This window comes from Macaca thibetana, chromosome 7 (genome assembly GCF_024542745.1).
Source record: "Macaca thibetana thibetana isolate TM-01 chromosome 7, ASM2454274v1, whole genome shotgun sequence".
In the NCBI taxonomy this organism is placed as follows: Eukaryota; Metazoa; Chordata; class Mammalia; order Primates; family Cercopithecidae; genus Macaca; species Macaca thibetana.
The window spans coordinates 64,186,130-64,210,700 of NC_065584.1; the positions used below are offsets into that span (position 1 = coordinate 64,186,130).

General features: G+C 32.0%; 1 long non-coding RNA gene across 2 annotated transcripts in view; it reads right to left on the minus strand.

Annotated features, from left to right (window-relative positions):
• LOC126958206 (uncharacterized) overlaps positions 1 to 24,571 on the minus strand; it is a 90,864-nt gene that overhangs the window by 34,970 nt on the left and 31,323 nt on the right. The window contains exons 1-3 of one of the 2 annotated variants that reach the window (XR_007727147.1): positions 21,426 to 21,807; positions 14,244 to 14,318; positions 3,689 to 3,747 (exon numbers count right to left, since the gene is read on the minus strand). This is a non-coding gene — a long non-coding RNA (uncharacterized LOC126958206). Of the gene's footprint in view, positions 1 to 3,688; positions 3,748 to 14,243; positions 14,319 to 21,425; positions 21,808 to 24,571 lie in introns of those variants that run through there. The other variant, XR_007727146.1, reaches the window with a different exon arrangement.

The following is a 24,571-nucleotide window of genomic DNA, read 5'->3' on the forward strand; positions in this document are numbered from 1 at the left end:
TTCAAATATTTTCCGAGGAGTTTGACTCTTCTCATAGACAATAAAGAATAGGATGATAATTACCAGAGGCTAGGAAAGGTAGAGGAGTGAGGTAATGAAGAGAAGTTGGTTAATGGGTACAAAAATCTGGCTAGATAGGAGTTAGTTCTAGTGTTTGATAGTACAGTAGGGTGACTATTATTAATAATAATTTATGGTATACTTCAAAATAGCTAGAAAAAAATTGAGAATGTTACAAACACACACACACACACACACCATGTTTGAAGAAGTGGATATCTCAATTACCCTTATGTGGTTATTACACATTGTATGCATGTATGTATCAAAGTGTCACATGTACTTCCAAAATATGTACAACTACTATGCACCAATGAAGAAGGGAAAACATAAGAGGAATAAAGGCATGGATATTTTTTAAAAAGCAAGTATATGACAACTACACAAATTTCATTCTTCCTGATGACATATCTCATCTAATCTTCTTTATGAACAGTGATCCCAAATTATGATGTTCTTTCTCAAGACTGAAGAAACAAATATATTAAGCTAAATTAGAACAGGTGGTGGTGTCAGGACTCCATCCCACATCACTCTATTATCAAAATCCATGTTTCTCTCATACATTAAACATTCACCTAAAATTTGTGCTACTTGATTAATTTTAATGATAATTGGAAATTCCTTGGGACTTGTTATGAGAAAATTCTACATATGTCTACAATAAGGGAAATAATTGTTTTCCAGGCTGTTCTCAGTGAAAGTATTCACCATTATGTTCATTTCTAGATGATCAGCAAACATCTGTCTCTTCTACTCTGTATGTCCCCTGAAGGACCAACACAGACAACTATTCTTTCCTGTGCTGTGGAGAGTTTCAAGTCCTAATGCTCGTCTATGAATACTTTTCTTGAAGTTTTTAGTGCTTTTGGAATTTAATTCTTATCTCATTTTAAATTATATAAAAGAAAAATTTTCTTTTCAATGAAAAATAATTAATTAAAAAATACATTTTAAACTTTAAATATACAGATGAAGGTAGATTGGAGAAACTAGATCAATTCTTCTGATAAGTAGAATACAGATTAAATACAGAAATCATCTTTGTGATGGCAGAAAAAAAATTGAGAAAATAAAAACTAGAGGTGCTAAGAACTCTAGAACATGGGCAGTCTCAGAAAGGTAAATTTACATGTATAGCTCCTTTTATCTTAGTGGCAGTTTTTAAGCATCAGAAAGTTTTTTTTTTTTTTTTTTTTTTTTGGTATTTCTATGCACAGGTAGAAGACATTGCATCTGAAAAAGACTCCTGCTTAGTTAAAGAAAAACAAAACAAAACAAAACAAAACAAAACAAAACAAAAAAAACAGCAAAGCTTTTGAAGACTTGGAGGAATCTCTAAACCTGCTACTTTTATGCTGAAAACATTCGCAATAGTTCAGGATGAGAGGCTAAAATAACCTAACAGAAAAATCTATTAAACAGAACAGAAGTTTCAGCATTCTTGAGAGATAATTATTAAGGTTTAGAACTGTAAGAATAAGTTCTAGAAAATACAAAAGCTTCTCAGTTGAACATGCTAGAAGGGCAGAGATAAAATGGAAGCTTATTGCCAGCCCAAAAAAGCAATAGAATTGTCTGGTGACGTTGAAAATATATTAGAAATAAAAACTCATAAAAATTATTCAAACTGTTTAGTTGCTAAAATGTAAGTATTCTAATGGTTTAGTATGGCTGGGAAAGTGGAAAAGTATTTATTTGCCTTAAACTGTTATTAATACTCATGTTGAAATATTTTTCATTAATATTATTTTAATTCATAAATTTTAATTGTATACATTTATAAGTACAATGTGATGTTTTGATAAGTGTAAACAATATATAGTGATTAAATCAAGTTAATTAACATATCTTTCACCTCACTTGTCATTTTTTTGTGGTCAGACATTTGAAATTTACTCTTTATTTTGAAATATATAGCACATTATTATTACCTATAGGTATCCTGCTATGCAAAAGATCTCAAAAACTTTTCTTCTATGTCCTTTCACCAACATCTCCTGGTCCCCTCCCTCACTATTCCCTACATCAATCCTCTGGTAACCACCATTCTGCTCTCTATATCTACAGTTTGACTATTTTAGATTCACATATGAGTGAGATTATGCAGTATTTGTCTTTCTGTTTCTGGCTTATTTTACTTGACACATTTTCCTTTAGGTTCATCCATAATGTCACAAATAAAAGAATTTATTTTCTTGTATCAGGTTGAAGAGTATTTTATGATGTGTATAAACCACATTCTTTTAAAATCCATTCATCTGACAATGGACATTTGGGTTGATTCTCTATCTAGGTAATTGTGAATAATGCTGCAGTGAACATGAGAGCGTATGTCTCTTCAACCTATTGACTTCAATTCCTTTGGATATGTACCCAGAAGTGGAATTGCCAAATCATAAGGTAACTCTAATTCTTTTTTGGTGGGCCCTCCATACTGTTTTCCAAAATGCCTGTACATATTTACATTCACACCAACAGTATACAAGGATTTCCTTTTCTCTATAACCTACCAACTCTTTTTTCTCTTCGATCATAGCCATCCTAACAAGTGTGAAGTGATATTACATTGTAATTTTAATTTCTATTCCACTCACGATTAGTTATGTTATACATATTGTCATCTATATGTTGGCCATTTATCTATCCTCTTTTGAGAAATGTATCTTTAGGCCTTTGGCCCATTATTTATTTATTTATTATTTTTTTTTTGAGACGGAGTCTCGCTTTGTTGTCCAGGCTGGAGTGCAGTGGCGCGATCTCGGCTCACTGCAACTTCCGCCTCCCAGGTTCATGCTATTCTCCTGCCTCAGCCTCGGGAGTAGCTGGGACTACAGGCGCCCGCCACCTCGCCCGGCTAGTTTTTTTGTATTTTTAGTAGAGATGGGGTTTCACCGTGTTAGCCAGGATGGTCTGGATCTCCTGACCTGGTGATCCGCCCACCTCGGCCTCCCAAAGTGTTGGGATTACAGGCGTGAGCCACATTGCCCAGCTGGCCCATTTTTTAAATGGATAATTTGTTTTCTTACTTGAGTTCCTTGTATATTTTAGATATCAGGGAATAGCTCCTTATCAGATACATAGTATACAAACAGTTTCTCACACTCTGCGGGACATCTCTAAACTCTAATTCCTTCCTTACGGTGCAGAAACGTTTTGTTTAATGTAGTTCCATTGGTCTATTTTTCTTTCATAGATTGTGCTTTTGGGGTACTATCTAAAAACATTAATGCATAGACCCATACTGTGTCACTTTCTCTCCCATGTTTTCTCTCAGTAATTTTACAGTTTCAGGTCTTATGTTTGAGTCTTTAGTATACTTTGTATTAGTTATTTTATATATTGTGAGTTAAGGGTCCACTTTCTTTCTTCTGCATGTGGATATCCAGTTGTCACAACACTATCTATTGAAGGAATGGTCCTCTCCCCATTTTGTGTTCTTGGAATCTTTGTCAAAACTCAATTGGCCATAAAAGCCTAGGTTTATTTCTGGGTTCTGTTCTCTTCAGTTGATCAGTGTGTCTGTTTTTATGCCAGCACCATGTTCTTTTGATTACAATAGTTTTATAACATATTCTAAAATCAGGGAGTATGGTGGCTTCAGCTTTTTCTTTTTGCTTAAGATTACCTTGATTTGGCTATCCAGGATGTTTTGTGGTTTTGTACATATTCATGGATTTTCTATTTCTGTGAAAAATGAAAATACATTTTGATAAGGATATCATTAAATGTGTGGATCGCTTTGGGTAGTATGATTATTTCAACAATATTAATTCTTCATTAACTAATAAAAAATTAATTATAAATTTATCCAAAAAGGTAAAATTTGTATATACAGAAAACTATAAAATGCTGATAAAATAAATTGAAGAAAACATTAGAAATTGAAAGATATCCTGTGCTCATGGATTAGAAGAATTAATATTGTTAAAATATTCATGTTGCTATATTTATTTAAAAATTGCTAATACAATTTTAAATATGCATAACTCACAAATTATTCACTGAGAAAATGGAATCATTATTTTGTAGAGCAATTAAAATGAAGAAAAATGAATATGAAAAATTGATGAATAAAATAGTTCAAGAAAAATACTATGATTTTTCAGAAAACAAAATGTGAAACATAACCTCATGTTTCTTTAAAGATAAGTTTCTTATAGATAAGGACATGGAAAGCTTAAAAAGCAAAATGATACAATATAATATAATGTAAACACAAAACAAGAAAAGATATTACAGCTGTACTAATTATAATTAAAGTACATTTTAAGAAAAAATAAATCACTAGATAATGGAGGCATATTTTGTAATTTAAAAAACACATATAAATATATGCACATATATAAACATAGGCACACTTTTACATATAGACACACATCTATCTATATATACATACATATTCAAATAATGAGAGACATTTATACACCACTGTTAATAGCTAATATAATAAAGAGAAATAATTGGTAATAGTATAATAGATCTGAAAACACAAGCTATACAATTAATCTAAGTAAACAAAATCTACTCCCAATCAAGGTAATTCACATTTTTTTAGGTACACATGGAATATTTATCAAAACTGAGCACAAACCATTATCAGCTGTGAATATATTTTTAAAATACATCAATTTTTATCATAAGATGATTAAGATAGTAGTCAATAACATAAAGTTAAAAATTTCCAACTACTTAAAAAAATTTTTACTTATAATGAACTAATGATTCAAAATGTAAATCACAATATAAATTATAAAATATATTCTTAAATATAGGTAGATATGTGATATGGTTTGGTTGTGTTGCCACCCAAATTTCATCTTGAATTGTAACTACCCCAATTCCCACATGTCATGGGAGGAACCTGATGGGAGGTAATTCAATCATGGGGGTGGGTCTTTCCAGTGCTTTTCTCATGATAGTGAATAAGTTGCATGAGATTTGTGAGATTCGATGGTTTTAAAAATGGGACTTTCCCTGCACAAGTTCTCTCTTTTCCCTGTTGCCATGTAAAATATGCTTTTTACCTTCCACCATGATTGTGATGCCCCTCCAGCCACGTGGAACTGTAAGTCCATTAAACTTCTTTTTCTTTATAAAATACCCAGTCCCCAACATGTCTTTATCAGCAGCATGAAAATGAGCTAATAGAATTTGAGAAAAATATTAAACTAGTAAGGTGCAGATAAAACAAAATTTAGAAGATACTTGATAGCTTTCAATGTATACATTAGAAAAAAAGAAAAATATATAAGAATAGTAGCATTGATAACATCATGGTAATTAATATCAGCCCAAAGGAAAGAGAAGAAAATTATAAAGAGCAAAAATAAATGAATTGGAAAACAAAAAATTGATAGAAAAGATTAGCAATGTTAAAAATAGCTTTTTCATAAACACAAATAAACTTTATAACTCCTTCCAAGATTGATCAACAGTGAAAGAATACTGCAATTCTCATTATAAGTAACAAAATCCAAACAGACTTTATTATCTCTGCAACAGATTGTGTAAAATTGATATTATTTTTTATTATATGAAATTACAGGCCTAAAATACAGGAATACAAATATACACTTTTAAAAAGTATAGTAAAAATTATTCGCACTAATTGGTAAGCAAAATTTTATATGTAGGGTACATAAAGCATGAAACATTAAAGAAAAATAAAACTGATGAATTGCACTTCATCAAAAGGAAAAATTCACCCTGCCAAAGTCATTGTTAAAAAAACAAAAATATAATGATCTATTTTCCTTTTGGTATACAAAAAAACACATGCACTTATATGGACATTGCCATATTATTCCCCAGAGCAAAGACATGTAAACAATGTCCATCAATGGTGAGTCAGATAAAGAAAATGTGGTACATATACTCCATGGAATACGGCACAGCCTTAAAAATTGAATGCGATCACTTCCTTTGTAGCAGCATGGACGTAGCTGGAGGCCATTGCCCTAAGCAAATTAATGTAGGAACAGAAAACTAAACATTAGATGTTCTCACTTAAAAGTGGGATGTAAACATTGAGCATATGGGAACTATCGACACTGGGAACAAATAGAGCTAGGAGGCAGGAAGTGAGCATGGATTGAAAAACTGCCTATTGGATCCTTTGCTCACCACCTAAGTGCAATATACCCATATAAGAAACCTGCATATATACCTCCTATACCTAAAATAAAAGTTGAAATTTAGAAAAAAAAAAAAAAAAAGAAAAGAAAAATATATGTGACAGGCTGGGAGAAGTCACTTGCAATGCATATTTCTGACACAGAATGTGTCCCAAATATACAAAGAACACTTACAACTCCACAATGAAAGAACGTACACCCTCTACATATTGCCAACGTATTTCAACAGTCACTTCAGGGAAATATAAGGCACATGAATCTCCGATAATTGCATAAACAGATGTCAAGGCTTGTTAGTCATCAAATAATATCACAATGAGATATCATGCAACTTTTATATCACACAGCCTGTAAATTCTAAAATTAAAAAAGATAATGCCAAATATTAGGAGGTTGTGCAAAGGGAACTTTCATAATTTGTTGAGGGACATGTAAAATTGTACAACCACTTTGGCAAACCATATGTCACTTCTAATAAACTTAAATATTAAGCTTATCATATGGTCCAGAAACTGTATCCATATGTATATACACAAGAAAAATCAAATACATATCTACATAAAATCTTCTACATTAATTTTATGGAAGTTTTATTCATAGGGCTGCAAACTGAAAACAATTTGAATGACCATCACTAGGTGCATAGATAAATATATTATACCTTATGCATTCAATGGAATACTTCTCACAAATATTATAAACCATTATTATCAATGTAGCAGCTCATATAAACCTCAAAAGCATGCTAAGAGAAATCAAATATGTACAAAATAGGAATTACTGAGTGATACAATATTTGTTAAATGCTAGGACAGTTAAGTCTAATTCATTTATTGTAATAGAAAGGAGATCGGGGGCTTCTTTAGGCCAGGAATGAAAAAAAAAATAGACTTTAGAAATAAAAGAAGATCAGTGAAAAAGTTTTATATTTGGAATCTAATGGTGGTAAATCTAAAGGAGTGTAAACATTTGTGAAAAGCCATTAGACTGTATACTTATAATTGGTACATTTTATTTTATGTAAATTTTAATTAATATAGTTTTTTAAAATATTAGAATGTAAAAGAGCGTTATAAAAAAACTTTATGATGATAAATTTGATAACTGATGAAATTGTCAAATGTATTGAAAAATAATTTTCAAAAGTGTACCCAAAAATAATTGAGTCTTTTAAAAGTTTATTTTTAAAAGTCTAAGTTTAATTTTAAAGGAATATTATAGTCATTCCGGGGCTGGAGAAAACATAGAACACCTGTGTGTGAATGCCTTTGATATGTCCATCGTATGTTTGATAACAAATCCTAACCAAGACATTAGAGGCAGAAATTTCCAATCTTTCTCACACACAAATGAAAAAAATTAGTAAATACATATGGTTTTATTAAGAACAGCAATACATTACTACCAAGGAGATCTGTGAATGCATATGCAGATTGCTACTTGAAAATCTCCAATCGTTCATAAAATTGACAGCTAAAAGGAAAAACACCCATATAATTATCTTGACAGATGCAAACATATTATTCAATGTAATTCAAAACTAATTGATGATAAAATGGTTTTGACAAAATATGAAAAGGAAGTAACTTCAGCAAATTACGTATTAAAAGGTGAAATAATGATTGTTTTTTATCTGTGACATAATGAAACTTGAAGATCCAGTATCTGACTTTTATTCAACATTGTTCATGAAGGTTTTTAAACTTAATTTTCATAAACCAGATTTCTCCTTCCAAGATATGGCCCTATGCTAAGGTAAACTTCTGAGAGTAGACACAAAATTAAGAATGACTGAGACACCACATATGAAGAAATAAGCAAATCTAGATAAAGGTGAGTCATGGGGATACAGGTAAGAACTTCAGAAGGCAAACCATCATATTTTTGAGCGCTGAGACAAAACAACAGAATTAAGAACCTCCTTAAAGTTTTAAAAAGGTATTCTAAACTACACTTTCCTGTTAAAAGTTACAATAAAAACCCTACCATTACACTTTAACATCAGAAATTGTTGCCGTCAGAACACATATCCTTATTATGTCTGAAACACACACGCACACACACAAGCCCAAATCATAAAAATCACATTTTTATCATTTTTTTCATTTTATTTTCACTAATGAAAGACCAAGGACTACAATATTGATACAGGAGGTAGAAATATATTACTTAGGCAGATAGGGCAAAAAATTCCTTGGTGGAATTTTCCTTCTAAGAAAAAGCAGCCCCCAAAATCATTTCTTTTCTAACAAATAGTAGGCTGAAAAATCAAGCTGCAAACATAAATAAAGAGGCTGGAAGCTTGCAGCGGGGAATGCTGGTAGCTGTGTCAGTAGAAAAAGGCTACCTGGGGAGAGGCAGGTCCAACATGGAGGATCCGTCTTTCCTTTTGTTACTACGTGTACCACATTAAAGAAATGAGCAACATGGTGCAGCTCAAGCAGAGAACTTGCCTACATAATAAAAGATTGGGGTGGTGATGGCCAGAGATTCACACCCTGTGCAAATGGCACACCTGGTCCAACCAGTTTTTTGTGTCCTATCTAAATCAGACACCACCTCCCCACCAGGACATCTATAAATGCCCCTGCATTTCACCCTGGACTCAGCAACCCATTTTTCCAGGACCCTCTCTGCAGCAGAGAGCTATTATTTTTCTTTTGCCTATTAAACTTCTGCTATCAACCTCACTCTTTGTGTGTCTGTGTCCTTGTTCTCTATGGTCGTGAGACAACGAACCTCTGGTGTTACTCCAATTAATAAGACAATTTAAACATCATCCTTAGTGATAATATCTTTAAGCCCCAAATCAGGCACACACCTATTGTTGAACAAGTTGCTCTATTGCTCATTACAATAAGGGAGCCTACACATCGTGGAAAACTGTAGTGTGTTTCAGTAAGAGCATGTTAGAAAGGACTCGTAGTATTTGGGCTCATGTTGTAGCATTTACTGAAGTGGAACTTTAGAATTTAGAAATTGGATAGTGTCAGAAATGGGTAATTTTATGATGAGAACCAACTCACCTTCCTTCCTCCCTCCCTCCCTCCCTCCCTCCTTCCCTGCCTTCCTCCCTCCCTCCCTCCCTTCCCTTCCTTCTTTCTTTTTTTCTTTTTTTTGGGGGGGAAGCTGGAGTGCAGTGGCGCGACCTCGACTCACTGCAACCAGTGCTTCCAAGGTTCAAGCGATTCTCCAGCCTCAGCCTCCCGAGTAGCTGGGACTACAGGCGCTCGCCCCCTCGCGCAGAAAACTTCTGTATTTTCAGTAGAGACAGGGTTTCACCGTGTTGGCCATGATGAACATAATCTCTTGACCTTGTGGTCCGCCTGCCTCAGCCTCCCAAAGTGCTGGGATTACAGGCGTGAGCCACCATGCCCGGCCGAGAATCTTTCTTAATAAATATCTAGAAGTAAGACTACAGTAAGTTTAAAGCTCTAATTGTTAAAGAAGTAGCAGTCACTCATAGTAGCCAAGGTAGAGGGTTGCTTGTTAATTTTTATGGTTTGGAGTGTGTGTGTGTGTGTGTGTGTGTGTGTGTGTGTGTGTGTGTGTGTGAGTCATAATAATTGAAAGATCTTATTTACTATTTTAATTTTGATGCATCATGGTCAAAGGTGGCTCTGTCTGATGTTGAGGCTTTGTAAAATCGTTTATATTCTGCAGAGGTGGGCTAAAACTTACTGACAAATGTCAGGTTAACTTCTCAAAACACTTGTGGGTTTGCTGATAATACCAAACCAGCTTGAAGATGTCAGGGATTGCTTTTCTTTTTTGTACTGCTGACAATGAAACAATGCCAGAAAGACAGGAACACAGAACAGATCAAAATTGTTTCAAAATCAGTTGAAAGGCTTAAGTAAATGATACCAAAGAGAAAATATATATATATTAGAATTAGAGAAACTCAGATGTAACATTAAAGAATTCAAGGAATAATTGGAAATTTTTTAAAAAACATCAGAAACTGGCCGGGCGCGGTGGCTCAAGCCTGTAATCCCAGCACTTTGGGAGGCCGAGACGGGCGGATCACGAGGTCAGGAGATCGAGACCATCCTGGCTAACACAATGAAACCCCATCTCCACTAAAAATACAAAAAAATTAGCCGGGCGTGGTGGCGGCGCCTGTAGTCCCAGCTACTCGGGAGGCTGAGGCAGGAGAATGGCGTGAACCCGGGAGGCGGAGCTTGCAGTGAGCTGAGATCGCGCCACTGCACTCCAGCCTGGGCGACAGAGCGAGACTCCGTCTCAAAAAAATAAAAAATAAAATAAAAATAAAAAACATCAGAAACTAAGACTAAAATGAAGAAAAGAGAAAAGCAAAGTAAAAAAAAAAAAGATATTTTAAAAGTAAAAAGAAATGAAGAAAGGAATATTAAAAGCATTCAAGAAAGTGAAAAATATTAAAGATATCCAAAAAGGACCCAACATATGCTTCACAGAAATTTCTGAGATAGAGAACTGAAAAAATAAAATAGAACAAATATTACAAACCATAATTTCAAAAACTCTCCTAAATTTTTTAAACAGATTTGAAATATACATAGCACTGCATTTTTAGTGTACAATGCAAAAAATATTATGAAACACTTCCTGAAATTTGAAATATGACAATGCATTTTAGCATACAATGCAATAGATAACATGAAACATTTTTTAATTTTGAAGAACAAAGTTTTTTAAAAAACAAAAAACCTATATACCTAGTGTAAAAGATTGAGATTTTTATGAAAGATAGAAAATTATGTTACAGTAAAAACTTCAAGAATATTACTCTGTGCTGTATGAAAAAATGAGTCAAGAATTTACTTGAAACGTTGATTTTCAAGAAAAAATGGCTGGAAAAAAGTTGCCAACACGCATGTGCAGTTGCCCCTTTATATTCATGGAGAATTGGTTCCAGAACACCCCTTGCTATCAAAATCCATGGATATCTATGTCCTTTTTATGTAAAATGGCATAGTATTTGCATATAAGTTATACACATACTCCCATATACTTTAAATCATTTCTAGATGACTTATAATACCTAAGGCAATGTAGATGGTATATAAATAGCTGTTATAATGTATTTAGGAAATAATGACAAGAAGAAAGTGTCTATACATATTTAGTGTAGACATATCCCCCAATATTTTCAGTCTGTGGATGACTGAATCCATGAACACATAACCCATGAATATTTACGACTTACTGTACATCACTGAGATGTACACATGTGGAATCCATGAGTCAACTTTACGTGGGGAGTTACATTTGCATGAATCACCCCTGGGAAATCTGCCAAAAATTATCTTCCCATGAGTAAAATTATTAAAGAAACATCAACATAAAAACTGGTAATGATTAAGAAATGTATAGATTTTGTAAAACAAGAACAAATGAGGCTATTATAGAGTATATTATGCAATGTCTATTATGGCATTTTACTTGTAGTAGACTTTTAAACATGAGTTGTGCAAAAATATCCCTTTAAGAAACTAATAATAATTGCTACTATTCGTATTGATACATCATGACACTTACGAGCGTAACATGTCAAAGCAAATAAATAGAGAGTATTCTGAACCTGTTTTCCTAATTTTCTGAAAATCCGAGTTTCTTTGTGTTTTAAAGGAAAGAGAAACTACTATATAAAACGAGTAAAACCTCTGTAGTACTAAACTAATATCAATATGGAGTATCAATCTTAAGTATCTTAAAATATCAGATAGAAAAGAAAATATATGAGATTTCTAAGATAACAAAACTATCAAGATATTGCCTTGCAGGTAGATACTTCCCCTGGCCAAAGATGGGATATATGAAGCTGCAATAGGCATAGTGATTATAATTAATTGTAATTCATCAAATGTATTTAAATTCATAAGTTAATTGTACACATGCACACACATTGAAAACTGATAAATAGAAAGAATCAAGCATTAATTCTTTTTCTATTTGATCTGGGACTTTTTAAATAGCAAATACCTCTGATTACTTTATAAACAACAATTGTATTTATGACCAAGATGTTTCCTCTCCAGAAATTTCTTTAAAAGTGGAAGAGATTTTTTTTCAAAATCATGTTAATAATTATTATTAAGAAATTCTTACATTAAAGGATGAAGAACATTAAAAACATTAAGAAGCACATCAGTCCACCGACCCCAAATTTTGGTGAAGTGTTATCTCTGTCTATGCCACTACTTCTATTTTCTCCTTCGACATCCTTGCAACAATGTTTATTTGAAGTCCTGATTAAAACATCTGCATTTTGTAGAAGATTTTCTAGACCACTGAACTAAAATGTGATAAAAGGATAGCTTTGCATGAAAAATTCATGATATTGTATATTAACGTCTTGAAATCTGAGGATGGTTAATATTTGGCATTTAAAATTTTTCCACAGTCTAATGGTCTCCCTAGTTCAGAAGATAATGGATTTGTGTATTGCCGTGCATTTAAAAACTAAAAGTAAATTTAGAAATGTTCGTTTGTGATACAATAATCTTTTAGTCACTGCAGACAGTCTACAAACTTTCTTCAGGTGAATACAATTAATATTTTCTAAGATGGTGTGAAACAACATATACATAGATAATTTTCTTCTTGACTTTCCAATTGTATATATATTAAAACTAATTTGAACCTTTCAGTCAGTTGATAAAAATAAAATATATTAGATCTTAAAAACTGGTTGTCATTACAGTTGTTTGCCATATATTAATGTTTATTTAGGTGCAACAAATTTATATGGCAATTGTTTTATAAAGTGAAATAGGATATTGTATAAATTAAAAGGATATGTCATATACCTGTAAATTATTCCTCTCTTGTATTTGTGTTAATGTGTTAACATGGTGAGCCATGCCCTCAAAAATACTCACTAAGTACCAGCAATTTCCTTGTAATTTTCTTCACTCTGCTTCTTGAACAAAGTCCTTCTTTCTTCTCTAGTTCACTGAATCTACTCTAGCTTTAAGGCTTTTGCAGTAACTGTTACCATTGACTGAACACCTATTTCCTTCAAATCTTAGCTTGATAAGAACAGAATTACCATTCAGACATCAGTGCAATGCCACATCCTCAGTAAAGTTAATCTCTGTAATTATATGCTGTTTTGCCTCCACCAAGCAATTTATCACTGCCTGAAATATTTATTATGTTACTTACATGTTTACTATATTCCACGAATAGACTGTAAGGCACATGACCGAAATACCTTAGCAACTTGTAACTGGTATTCTTGGCAATTGTAATGATAGATGTTGATTGAAAAAAATATGAAATTGGTATGCATACTGTCAAAACAATGGCGAGAAAGTTCAGTTGACATTGCCTTTACATAGTTGTTTGCTATCACAATAGAAGTTCACATTATATTACACAACCTTCACATGGCTGCAGTTTATTTACTTTCTTCCTGTTCTTTTAATCTTCACCTTCATGTTCTTTTTAAAGAAAAGGTTCTAAGTGGTCTCAGTAGTCGATATCTCTTTCTTATTCAACAACAAAATAAGATCTCTAAACCATATGTTTCAGATATTTTTCTCATATTAAATATGTTACAATTTAAAATATTTGTTCTATATTTATCATGTCTAAACTTAGGTGTAATTATTATTCTTTCATCAAATCATTTTGAGTACCTATCATGTGGCAGGCACTGTGAGAGGTGTTTAGACATATTGTGGACATGGCATTGGAACCAAACAAGGAAGGAAACATTACCTCAGCAAACTGTTGATAGGGTTATAAACAATATTTTTATATTCATGAAAATTAATGGCATTTATTGGTGCTTATCTTTGGGAATCAAAATAGAAACGAGCCAAATAAGATTGCAGTTTTAAAAAACAACTGTAGGCTGGGCGTGATGGCTCACACCTGTAATCCCAGCACTTTGGGAGGCCGAGGCAGATAGATCACCTAAGGTCAAGAGTTCAAGATCAGCCTAGCCAACATGGTGAAACTCCATCTCTATAAAAATACAAAAATTAGCTGGGCATGATGGCAGATGCCTGTAATCCCAACTACTTGGGAGGCTGAGGCAGAAGAATCACTTACCCTGGGAGGCAGAGGTTGTAGTGAGCCAAGATGGTGCCATTGCAGTCCAGCCTGGGTAACAGAGCATGACTCCGTCTCAAAAAAAAAAAAAAAAAAACAAAACTGTAAATGTTATCAAGCTTGAAAGTATAGAAAACAATATTTAAATACTTATTATTAATATAACTTTTAAATCTTACAACAAAAGTTAACTTTAAAAATAAAATACATTTTAAAATATTAAAAATTCTAAAAATAAAAAAAGTCTAATTTTAGACCTATATTATATTGTATTACAGAAAATAGATGATTCAAAATAAGAAATAAACTTTAAAACTTGATAGTAACATTAACTACACATAACATTGTAGTATTTGTGTGTGTGTGTGAATTTATATATATAATAAAATATATGATAATGTTAATATGTTCTATACATACTTTAAAAAAATTTCCTAAATTTCTAGGAATATTATATTCTTAGAATATATTCACTTTATCTTTAATTTTCTAAGACCTGTCAAATTTATTGTGTATAACTCAACTTCTTTCTCATTCATTTTACATTAGTTTTTCTATCTACATTATGGTGATATTGTACATGATCGCCATGCTACTCACATAAAATCCTGTATATTATTTGGACATGGTGGTATTAATTAATACATGTCCAGTATTTTTTGAGAAACTATTATTAAATTGTGTCTAAATATATAATCTTTAATTATTTGCTATCAATAATTCAAAAACTACAAACCCACTCAGATTTTAACAAATTTTTTTTCCTTTAAATTTCCCAGGTTTTTGGCTAATTTTAGTATTTCTGTGTGTTGTTTTGGGCAATCATATAATGAATTTCAATGAGACAATTTAATGTCATCTAATCTGCTCATGTGCTTAAATAGAAAGATATTATAAAATTAGTTATAACTATAGGTTGTTCTCACACCTTAAAACTGTATGCTTCAAAATTTCTCTACTTATATTTTTTGTTACAGAGTCTGGTGCATAATAATAATTCAATAAATGTTTTCTAGTAAATGACTAAATAAAATATTTAAATATGCAATACATGTAATCATTTGCAGTTTTATGATAATGATGCACAGCATTTAGAACTTTCGGAAATACAACCCAATTCACTAGATATGTGTTAATTGTACAAAGGTAGTGAGATGAAAGCTATTGGCCTTTCAGCTTACATATTACAAGCAAACATATCTAAATAAATGTGTTTCAATTAACTCTGTATTAAGGAAAAGTACAGAAAATATGCAATCTTCTTAATAATGGCATTATATTATTAACAATATTGATCAGATGGATATTGGTATTAAAAGATATAAAAACTGTCATATTTTGAAGGCTCTGGTTGTAATAAGACTACAATTTTAAATTCAAAATTAAAAAATATTTTATCATTACTTTGAATCAATATTTAAAAGAACTTTTCACTTTCTAACTGTATTTTGTTGTTGTTGTTTTTCATAATATACAATATTTCCTTTAGGTAGCACCTGAAAATTTTATCTTGGAATCCAGTAATCTGTCTACAATTAATTTTCTATTTAAAAATAAATTCAATGAGAAACAAGATTATATTTCAAAAATACACTAATAGATTTAAATATCTCTATTGCCTCTAAGTATTTTGGTATATATTTTGAACCAGGGTAAGATGGAATGAAGCACATATGCACACACACAAGTAAATGAGTTTGTCTCTTTTCTTTTAAAAGGATACTATTAAATTATGAGTACACATCAATTATAATCTCAAAATAGATTTTGCCTTAACAGGTTGTGAGTGTGTTCTTTGACAAATAATATTAAAACAAAATTGTTTCTACAGAATGCCATATTGATTGATAATTCTGCATTATCAACTGCACTCAACTTTAAGGAATGAGTGGTTAAAAAATTGAGTCTCTCTAATTTTTATTCTGAACAGGGACAGATCTCAAATGACTTACTTGATTATTTACATTTGTGATCAAATTAATTCAAATATATTAATCTGAGAAATAAGCAGATTTTGTTTTGTATGAGTTGTGTCAATTTTGTTGATGGCATATATCACAGTAGGTAGTTCAACACGCTTAATCTGATTTTTGAAATGTCACATGTAAGTGTCACATCAAAACAAAATTGACTGGTCTCTGCAAATAGTTCTTTATGTCATTATGTTAGCAAAATGAGAAAGATCAAAGTTTGATGCATATCTTAGCTTCCATTCTTATTAGGGACTGGTTTTAACCATTTCTGTGCTTCTACTGTACTGGAGTAGGCAACCCAGCTGCTTTCTCTTCTGGGTTCTCACAATTGGTGAGATAACTTCCTCTTGTTCCAAGGAATTACTGACATGGAGTAGCTTTTCCCTGGAACTTTTCAATATGAAAAATTACTATGTCTGTGCCCCTAATTAGCAACCCAGTTTCAAACAAAACAAAACAAAACAAAACAAAACAAAAACAGCTTTTGACAAAATGAACATTGTTGGCTTTCCTGTAATTTCTCTTCCCCCAAAGATGCTCAATTTATTGTTTTACTTCCTCAAATTTATTTTCTTTATTGTGACTTCTTCTATGCCTATTCAGAATTTTCCCAATGTCAACATTTATTAAGATCCTGTCTCCTCAACCTAGTGCTAAAGGGCTGCACTGCTTTTATTTCAATCTGACATGTTGACACAAGGTATCTTGGATCCCATTGACAGTAAATTTAGCCTATCTATATGAATAAGATAAAGAGAGATATTTTGTCTCTAGAAAAGTAGAGATTACTATAATGAAATAATCTCTCTAACTTCTTCATCTTTCAATCTACTAATGTTCTTCAAAAAGAATAAATCTTTTCTAGATCTGCAGCTAATTTCTCATAAGAAGCCATCATTTTATTTGAGTGAAAGAGAGCTTGGGCATGGAAATTAGACTAGTACTATAACTCAGTGTAATTCCATTCCTACCTCAAATATATAATAGCTGTTTTTGTTTATTTATTCATTTTTTTAAAATCTTGAGACTATGCCTCTGGCCTATGAGTCTCTATGCATGCTGTAGCAAAAGTACAGGATGGTTGGAGAGCAAGTGAGGTAAGAGATTCAGTAAGATAATATTAAATGGTAGGAGGCTCTGGTAAAAGAAAAGGAAAAAGAAAAATCTGGATGTCATAGTGATGATTTGATATCTGTTATATCAAACAGCCCATGTTTATTTGTTGCTCATTTAGAGGCCAGTGAATTAGCAATACAGGATGCTTCCATCTTATTCCAGCATCTTGTTTTTAAGTCTACTTTAATTCAAGTATAATCTCTTTTGAATTTAAGTCTACTTTAATTCAAGTATAATCTCTTTTGAATTTAAGTCTACTTTAATTCAAGTATAATTGATCCTAGAGATAGAAGATCTCTTGGATCTATCTCTTGGATCCTGGAGCTAGGAGAATGTAAAAAGACTTGCATAGCGACAATTAAATAGTTTTATCTAGAGGTGACATGCATCATCTCCCTTCAAAAGCTTTTAGTGAAACTAGCCAAATGGCTTTTCTTGATTGTTCTTGAGCCTTAGTAGCAGAGTCTGTCATGTGGCACAGGGTGGAATTGTTGGGTAAAATATAGGATGCCTAGTTAAATTTTAATTTTACAGAAAAACATAGTTTTAGTATAACAGTATGATATATTTAAAAAATCTATCCTTTTTGTTTTTTTTTTTTAATTTAAATTTAAAAAGTTGCTAAATTTTGCAGCCCTTTCAGAAGTGAGAGGAACTGAATATTTAACAATAACCATTAAGGTCTAACACAGTCCCTTATTTTCACAAGAAATTATTTGGTTCACTTTCTTTCTGACACACTGAACACACTCACTTGCTCCCTATGGAAGACCTAAATCCTATACAGTAAGAGTTCAAAATTCCCGGAAAGCAGAAGAGTTTCCCCTTGTCTCTTCACCATGTATGTTTATGTTTGTCTTTGGAACTGTGCACTAAATATGAGGCAAAACATCTGCTCTATATACCCCCAATGTGTAATGGTGGAACATGGAAACACCAGTAGAAAGACGTTCCCAGAAAATGGAAGAATGGGTGTAATACAGTAATCACAGATTTTCACATCTCACTCGACAAGTAATATGAAGTTCCTTATCTTGGGATGAGACTGTTTATTAATTAATCCCTGATTCTGCAAGGAACTATCAGGTGCATTGCTTTTTGTTGTTGTTGTTTGTTTGCTCGCTTGTTTTGACTTCCATTTGTTGAGAATTTATTTCACCCTCAATCCTCTTGTTAAATAGAGTTGAGTCTGCCCTTTTGAGTGCTTCACAATGTTTACAGACATATTCAAATATTGAGGCAAGAACTGTAACATATATATTATATGTGTGTGTGTATACAAACATACATAAAATGTATGTATGTTTATTGTTTCATTGGTAGTACAATAACATCAAATTTTAACAAACAACTTTTTGACCTATTTAACTTCAGTATGCTCTTTCTTAGATATAAGAAAGATATACCTTTTTTCCTCCACTATTTGTGAAGCTCTAATAACTTATTGTTGGGTGCCTGAAAGCTATCGGGAACAATCTTCTTGGGTTGCAAAGTAACACTCAAAATAATACAAATTAATGAGAAGTAACACTCAAAACAATAATTTGCAAAAGACAGGCAAAAATAAATAAAACACAAGAACATTTTGACTTTTCCCAATCAATTGCTCCGTAGCATTGTCTGTACGTGGTGTATCTTCTAACTTGCTACAGATAAAAGCTTTCTTAAGAGGTCTATTTTCCTCAATCTTATTAAAAAGGAAATTGATTTGGAAATAACATTACTTTAGAACACTTTGTAAATAATATAGTATCATATACAGACTTTGCTTAAGCAAATAGGTGAGATCTAATATGTGGAAGTACAAAATGACAGGAGATTGAAAATTCCTGTTTAAAACATTTACATTTCATCTTTATGAATTGAGAAATTTATCAATATTTTAAAAATTGTTCAGAGGCAGAAAGAACAAAATTTGTTACAGATAGCATTTTTCATAAAATATGTATCTAAAAGACCATGTCAACAATCCTTTTTAAGTAGGTAGCAATAACAGAAGTTTTTTGCAATTAACTAATTGCATAGATAATTAACCTACTCACCTGAGGAGAATATGACTTTTAGATTTGATTCATTAAGATTGTCATGTTTTTTTGATGGAAAGTATGCTACAGAGCTTAAATGTAGTTCTTATGGGACAAGTTTTACTGAATAATTTACTAATAACTATTATGCTTCTATCAAATGTACTCTCTCTGCAATTTAATTTTTCTTATTTGAATATTGCTTCTCAGTTGTACACAAAATGATATCACTGCAGATGTTAGTGGAAAAGACATATGAGCAAGTCAATAAAAATGAAATGTGTTTAAAGTACGTCTATAAAGTGTTAACTTCATAGATGCTTTCAAATTATGCAAATAGTATAATTAATAATGTAGAAAAGCTTGAAAAAAGTGCCTAAAAAACAAAACAAAACAAAAAAGCCATTAGATTTTTTAAGTGGAACTTTTTACCCCCCAAATGTGCCATGAGCCAATTAAAATGTTAATTAGTATTGACTGGACTGGGAAATTTTATCTAGCTTTCATAGAAACTTAATCTGGAAAATGACAATTACCAGAAAGTCTCATATTTCTCTACACAGCAAGTTTCTGAATTAGCACATAATTAAAGAAATATTTTTTCAGCTAACATTTTTCACCATTAGCACTGCTCAAGCCATTTAAAAATTACTATAGTTTATAAGATACATTGTCATAAATTATGAAACTCACACTATCCCTTTATTACGCATGTTGAGTTGGGACTTTAACAAGGTTAATTTTGAGAAAAGATTATGAAAAGTAAATTCTTATGTTTTTGACAATTATGTCAAATCATTTGCAATTGCAAAGATTTATTGTGTATTATTTGCCATACCTGATTGTCTTCCTGAGTTTCTATATTAGTTTCTTTCCTCTACTGCATTTACAGAGCCATATTACGGCAATATCAAATATGGCTTATTTCTAACATCTGAAAAAACTACCATCATCTCATTCTTTTCAGAATCACTTGTTAAACTTTGTTTATATACTTTGATTGTTTACATTAGCTTTGCTTATTTATTATTACTAGTATTATTATTATTACTATTATTTATTATTTGAGACAGGGTCTCACTCTGTCACCTAGGCTGGAGTGCAGTGATCTCAATATGGCTCACTGCAGCCTCGATATCCCTGTCTCAAGCAATCCTCCTGCCTTAATCTACCAAGTAGCTGGGACCACAGGCACACACCATCATGCCCCCGCTAATTTTTTGTAGAGACAGGGTTTCGCCTTGTTGCCCAGACTGGTCCGGAATTCCTGGGCTCGAGCAATCCACCCCCTCGGCCTCTGGGCCTCCCAAAGTGCCAGGATTTCAGGCACGAGCCACTGTGCCCAGCCTCAGTTTTGCATATTTTTAATTAGGGAACATATACAAATTAATATAGTGTACTAATTAATATTTGTGAATTAAATTTTTATCTGAGTGTGTTTTTAATCTCATCAATGCATGGTTAAGAATGCAAGTTAGCACTTTAGGAGGCTCAGGAGGGGCAGATCCGCTTGAGACCAGGAGTTTCAAAGCCTGTTCTGCTAAAAATACAAAAATTAGCTGGGCATGGTGGTGTGCCTGCAGTCCCAGCTACTCAGGAGGCTGAGGCAAGAGAATCGCTGGAACCAGGGAGGCAGGCGAGATCAGACTACTGCCCCACTACAGCCGGGGAGACAGAAGGAGACTCCTTCTTAAGAACAAAAACCAAGAATGTAAGTCAATCTTTAAAAATTTTACATAAATATTTCAAGCTAATTTTAAAATTATTTCTTTGTATTTTATTATTTTTAAGTATAATTTTATTTCTATATATTTTCTAAGCAAAAAAATGATTTTCACATATTAATTCTCTCTAGCTTCTTTTGTAAATGTTTTTACTTCTTGAAAAATTTCCAATGCACTCAGGTTTTCCAATTATACATTTCCTTCTGTGTATACTATCTGTAGATAATAAAACCTTTCAACTGCTTTAGGATTTTATGCACTTTACTAGTTTTTATTAGTAAATGCAGTAATAAATTTCCACAAATTTTGTGGCTTAAATAAGCAAAACAAAACTTATTATCTTACATTTCTGAAGGTCAGACATTCAAAATGTTCTTATTGGGCCAAACTAAGGTGTTGCCAGCTGTGTGTTCCATTTGCGGGAACTCTAGGAAATAATCCATCTTCTTGTCTTCTCCAGCTTCCAGAGACTGCCCAGTTCTTTGGCTCATTGTTTGCATCACTCTGACATTAGTTATTCTGCCTCCCTCTTTCACATTAAAAAGCAAAACAAAACAAAAAAGTCTTCCGATTGCAATGAACCCGTCAAGATAATCTAGAATAATATCATTATTTTAAGGTCAGTAAAATATCAAACTTATTTGTGTTTTCAGCCTTACATCTCCTTGCTGTGTACGTGCTATAACATATTCATTTGTTTCAGAGATTAGACTATAAACATTTTTGTGGGGCCATTGTTCTGTCTACCAAAACCAATTATAATTTTATCTTGTCTATGTTGTTAGCTAAATCCAATTAATGTTAAAAATCAGGTGTGAAGGGGGTGCTTACTATTTTATTATATATTTTATTATATATGTTATATATTAACATATAATATATAATATTTACCTGCTATGTTGTACATGCTATGAGTTTGGACAAATGTATAATGCATATTATACATTTATATGCATATAAAAATGCAAGGAAATATTGTATTCTAATTTTATTAGGAATTATATGTACAAACAAACTAGGTATTTAACTTCAACCAATGCAACTTCAGTATCTATGAAAAAATTAATTTATTTTTGTTCTTTTAGTCTCTTAATATGCAAGCTATATTGCTAGATTTTCTAATATAGGAATATCTCCTAATTAGCATTTTATTCCAAACAAGAAACCATGTTGACCTGATATAATGCTATTTTAAAGATCTGATTTATGTTTTGTTATTTCTATTTGAGGTTTGTATTATTAACATTTGTAGATTACCCTGGTCTATTATTTCTTTTTAGGACTATATTTACTAGTTTCATATCAAGATTTACTTATTTTTGAAATAGAATATATAAGAAACATTGTGTTCTATTCTCCATACCCATGTAGCTGTTGCTACTAGTATAGCATTGAGTTAAAGTTTCTTAAATATATGGCTGAATTCACCTGTAAAATAATTTGGGCTTAGTGCCATTTGAAGATTTTAAAATCTCTTTTGTGTTATTTTGTTTAATTTATATTCAATTATTTAATCAATCAATTTATTCAAGGTTTTCAAATTATCGACAAATTTATGAAATGAACTCCAACATATATGTTTCTCATTGCCACACAATCAACAACAGTTTCTTCTGAGTATCTGAATTTCTGTATGTGATGTCAAAACACTTAAAATTTTGAACACCTGCCAATAACTCTGTATCAAGGTTCTACATAATATTAGTATTCTGTTCTACTCAGAGAGACTGTACTTGATGAATATCGTTGTCTTTTATGATAATCAGTAATAGCTTTGGGTTGTCTTTTTATTTCAGATACTTAGAGGTAATCTTAACATTCTTTGACATACACGAATTAAGTCTTAAAAGATGCTAAAATATTAAATGGAATAGAATCTCAACAGATGATGAGACTGCTAATGTATAATTGTTAATATAATAAAAACACTAAACCAGAATTATTATTGTTAGTGAAGAGAAGACATTCTACTTAGATATGGTATTTTTGAGCAGAGTTACAAAAATAATCTCATAATGGCTTTTTTTTTTAAGAGCTAATGCTTTTCCATAGCAGCAAAAAATTAAAAGACTTGTGGATTTTCAGGAACAATAAAGTTATCCATCATATATAAAACTGTGGTAATTTGGGTGATATTATAAAGCCTTACTGTAAGGCTGTTTATTGAAATAATACATCCTTATCTTCTTATCTAATTTTAAGAAGGTAGAGAAGGTAGAGGCTAAAACCGATTTCTTGTTTCATGAAGGCAAATTCATTGCACCAAGTTGTTATTGATTGGTTGAACAGTTTTAAAATGGCCTCAATTGAATATCTGCTACCATGCTATGACAAAACAGTGTTTTCCTAATCTAGTGGCACATATGTATTTGCAGTCATCCTGTTAGTTGCTATAGGAGAAGCCATCAAGTATAGTCCAGATCTTTACCCTGTTGTTGATTTTCTTTGTATTAAAGGCTTCTGTATATGAGGTTTTGGTAGATTTTGATTTTCAGTTTATGCATTCATCAGCACAATTTCATGCTTTTTTTTTTTTTTAAAGTAGAGTTTATGTTTTAGAATAGTTGATTTCCCAGCAAAATTCGGAGGATGGTACAGAAATTTCCTATAAACCAAGTGCCTCCGTATATGCATAGTCTTCCCCATTATCCCCCACCAGAATGGTACATTTTTACAATTGACGAACTTACATTAACACATTATTATTACTCAAAGTCCATGGTTTACATTAAGGTTCACTTATTTTGTTGTATATTCTATGAGTGTGGACAAAGTACAGTGACATATATGCACCATTATAGTATTATACAGGGTAATTTTACTGCTTCAATCATCTTTTGTGCTTGTCTATTCATTCTTCACACCTAACAATCTCTGAAAACTACAATTCGTTTTCAACGTTGCTATAATTCTTTTTCAGAATGTCATACAGTTACAATCATACAACACATAGCTTTTCAGATTGGCTTCTTTCATTTTATAATATGCATTTAGGTTTCCTCTATGCCTTGAAAACTCATTTATTTTTAGTGTTGAATAACAATCCATCACCAGATGTACTGAAGTTTGTTTGTCCATTTACCTACTGAAGGATATTGGTTGCATCTAAGATTTGGAAATTATGAATAAAGCTGCTAAAGATTTGTATGCAGGAAGCTTTCACCTCCTTTGAGTAAATACTAAGTGGCATAATTGCTTGATTGAATATGAAGAGAATAGTTAGTTTTGTAAGAAAATGCCAAATTGTCTTCCAAGGTGGTTGTACCGTTTTGCATTTCCTCCAACAATGAATGAGACTTCCTATTGTTCAACATCCTCACCTGCACTTATTGTTACTGTTCTAGATTTTGGACATTACCAGAGGTATGTGGTAGTAATTAATTTCAGAGTGCATTTTCCTGTTTTCCAGTTTTCTTTCCATATGTTTGTCATCTGTAAATCTTTTTTGGTGAGGGGGCTATTGAGGTCTTTTGCTCATTTTTTAATTGTTT